Source organism: Arachis hypogaea, chromosome 12, assembly GCF_003086295.3.
Source record: "Arachis hypogaea cultivar Tifrunner chromosome 12, arahy.Tifrunner.gnm2.J5K5, whole genome shotgun sequence".
NCBI classification, from domain to species: domain Eukaryota; kingdom Viridiplantae; phylum Streptophyta; class Magnoliopsida; order Fabales; family Fabaceae; genus Arachis; species Arachis hypogaea.
Window position 1 is genome coordinate 29,030,359 of NC_092047.1, and position 3,608 is coordinate 29,033,966.

The window sequence follows — 3,608 nt, forward strand, 5'->3', positions numbered from 1 at the left end:
CAAGCTTTGTATTCACTGCTTTTTCTTGCTTCAAGAATCATTTTTATGATTTTTCAGATTATCAAATAACATGTCTCCTTTTTCCTTATTCTTCAAGAGCCAACATATTTAACATTCATAAACATCAACTTCAAAAGACGTATGCACTGTTCAAGCATTCATTCAGAAAACAAAAAGTATTGTCACCACATCAAAATAATTAAACTAGTTTCAAGGATGAATTTGAAACCATGTACTTCTTGTTCTTTTGTAATTAAAACATTTTTCATTTAAGAGAGGTGATGGATTCATATTCATAACTTTAAGGCATAGATACTTAGACACTAGTGATCATATAGTAAAGACACAAATATCAATAAAACATAAGGCTCAAAAATAAAAAAACAGTAAAATAAATAGACAAAGAGATTAAGGAATGAGTCCACCTTAGTGAGGGTGGCGTCTTCCTCTTCTTGAAAAACCAATGGTGCTTTTGAGCTCCTCTATGTCTCTTCCTTGTCTTTGTTGATCCTCCCTCATAGCTCTTTGATCTTCTCTAATCTCAGGAAGGATGATGGAGTGCTTTTGATGTTCCACCCTTAGTTGTCTCATGTTGGAACTTAATTCTCCTAGGGAGATGTTGATTTGCTCCCAATAGTTTTGTAGAGGAAAGTGCATCCCTTGAGGCATCTCTGGGATTTCATGGTGAGGAATTTCCTCATGCTCTTGTTGAGGTCCACGATCTCTTTTTTTGCAGTCAAATGCTCTGCCACTGAGCTATGGACCCTTGAGATGAATCTCTCCATCTCCCATGACTCGGAGGTGGAAGCTTTTGTCTTCCCTTTCCTCTTTCTAGAGGTTTCTCTGGCCTTAGGTGCCATAAATGGTTATGAAAAAATAAAAAGCAATGCTTTTACCACACCAAACCTAAAAGGTTTACTCGTTCCTGAGCAAAAGAAGAAAGAAAGTAGTAGGAGAAGAAGAAGAAAATGGAGGAGATGGAGGTAGAAGGTGTATTCGGCCAAGGAGGGTTTTAGGTGGTTATATGATGGTTTTGGAGGAGTAATGGAGGTGATTGGTGAAGGGTATTTGGGGAGGAGAGTTATGAAAAGGTGTGAAGAGGAGAGAAGAAGTGGTGGGGATCCTGTGGGGTCCACAGATCCTGTGGGGCCAAGGACTTAATATCCCTGCTCCAATTAGGCGTGTAAAACGCCCTTGTTGTGCAATCCTGGCGTTTAACGCCAGACTGCTGCCTGTTTCTGGCATTAAACGCCCAAATGTAGCTTGTTTCTGGCGTTAAACGCCAGACTGCTCTCCTCCAGGGTGTGCTGTTTTCAATGCTGTTTTTCATTCTGTTTTTGATTTTTCAGTAGTTTTTGTGACTTCACATGATCATCAACCTAATAAAACACAAAATAACAAAAAGAAAATAAAATAGATATGCTTTAAATAACATTGGGTTGCCTCCCAACAAGCTTTTCTTTAATGTCAATAGCTTGACAGTGAGCTCTCATGGAGCCTCACAGATAATCAGAGCAAGGTTAGAACCTCCCAACACCAAACTTAGAGTTTGAATTTGGGGGTTCAACACCAAACTTAGAGTTTGGTTGTGGCCTCCCAACACCAAACTTAGAGTTTGACTGTGGGGGCTTTGGTTGACTCTGCAGTAAGAGAAGCTTTTCATGCTTCCTCTCCATGGTTACAGAAGGAGATCTTTGAGTTTTAAACACAAGGTTGTCCTCATTCAGTTGAAGGATCAATTCTCCTCTGTCCACATCAATCACAGCTTTTGCTGTGGCTAGGAAGGGTCTTCCAAGGATGATGGATTCATCCTCATCCTTCCCAGTGTCTAGGATTATGAAATCAGCAGGGATGTAAAAGGCCTTTAACCTTTACTAGCACATCCTCTACTTGTCCATAAGCCTATTTTCTTGAGTTATCTGCCATCTCTAATGAGATTCTGGCAGCTTGCACCTCAAAGATTCCCAGTTTCTCCATTACAGAGAGTGGCATGAGGTTTATCCCTAACCCAAGGTCACATAGAGCCTTCTTAAAGGTCATGGTGCCTATGGTACAAGGTATTAAGAACTTTCCAGGATCCTGTTTCTTCTGAGGCAATGTCAGTTGATCCAGATCACTCAGTTCATTGATGAGCAAGGGAAGTTCATCTTCCCAAGTCTCATTACCAAATAATTTGGCATTCAGCTTCATGATTGCACCAAGGTACTTGGCAACTTGCTCTTCAGTGACATCTTCATTCTCTTCAGAAGAAGAATACTCATCAGAGCTCATGAATGGCATAAGGAGGTTCAATGGAATCTCTATGGTCTCTAGATGAGCCTCAGATTCCTTTGGTTCCTCAGAGGAAAACTCCTTGTTGATCACTGGACGTCCCAGGAGGTCTTCCTCACTGGGATTCACGTCCTCTCCCTCCCTTGTAGGTTCGGCCATGATGGTTAAATCAATGACCTTGCACTCTCTTTTTGGATTCTCTTCTGTATTGCTTGGGAGAGTACTAGGAGGAGTTTCAGTGACTCTTTTACTCAGCTGTCCCACTTGTGCCTCCAAATTTCTAATGGAGGACCTTGTTTCATTCATGAAACTTAAAGTGGCCTTAGATAGATCAGAGACTATATTTGCTAAGCTAGATGGATTTTGCTCAGAATTCTTTGTCTGTTGCTGAGTGGATAATGGAAAAGGCTTGCTATTGCTAAACCTGTTTCTTCCACCATTATTAAAGCCTTGTTGAGGCTTTTGTTGATCCTTCCATGAGAAATTTGGATGATTCCTCCATGAGGGATTATAGGTGTTTCCATAGGGTTCACCCATGTAATTCACCTCTGCTATTGCAGGGTCCTTAGGATCATAAGCTTCTTCTTCAGAAGATGCCTCTTTAGTACTGTTGGATGATTCCTTCAATACATTTAAACTCTGAGAGATCATATTGACTTGCTGAGTCAATATTTTATTCTGAGCCAATATGGCATTTAGAGTATCAATTTCAAGAACTCCATTCCTCATAGGTGTCCCATTATTCACAGGATTCCTTTCAGAAGTGTACATGAACTGGTTATTTACAACCATGTCAATGAGTTCTTGAGCTTCTGCAGGCATTTTCTTTAGGTGAATGGATCCAACTGCAGAATGGTCCAATGACATCTTTGATAGCTCAGATAGACTATCATAGAATATATCCAGGATGGTTCATTCTGAAAGCATGTCAGAAGGACACTTTTTGGCTAGTTCCTTGTATCTATCCCAAGCTTCATAGAGGGATTCACCTTCTTTCTGTTTGAAGGTTTGAACATCTACTCTAAGCTTACTAAGCTTTTGAGGAGGAAAGAACTTGGCTAAGAAAGCCGTGACCAGCTTATCCCATGAGTTCAGGCTATCCTTAGGTTGAGAGTCCAACCATATTCTAGCTCTGTCTCGTACAGCAAATGGGAAAAGCATAAGCCTGTAGACCTCGGGATCAATCCCATTGGTCTTAATAGTATTACAGATCTGCAAGAATTCAGTTAAGAACTGAAAAGGATCTTCAGATGAAAGTCCATAAAACTTGTAGTTTTGTTGCATCAGAGAAACTAATTGAGGTTTAAGCTCAAAGTTGTTTGCTCCAATGGCAGGGA

General features: G+C 40.4%; 1 non-coding gene across 1 annotated transcript; it reads left to right on the top strand.

Moving 5' to 3' along the window:
• The first annotated feature begins 3,192 nt into the window (after window positions 1-3,192).
• On the top strand, window positions 3,193-3,300 carry LOC112732012 (small nucleolar RNA R71). Its single transcript, XR_003167755.1, has one exon. It is a non-coding gene; the product is annotated as a small nucleolar RNA R71 (small nucleolar RNA).
• The last annotated feature ends 308 nt before the right edge of the window (window positions 3,301-3,608 follow it).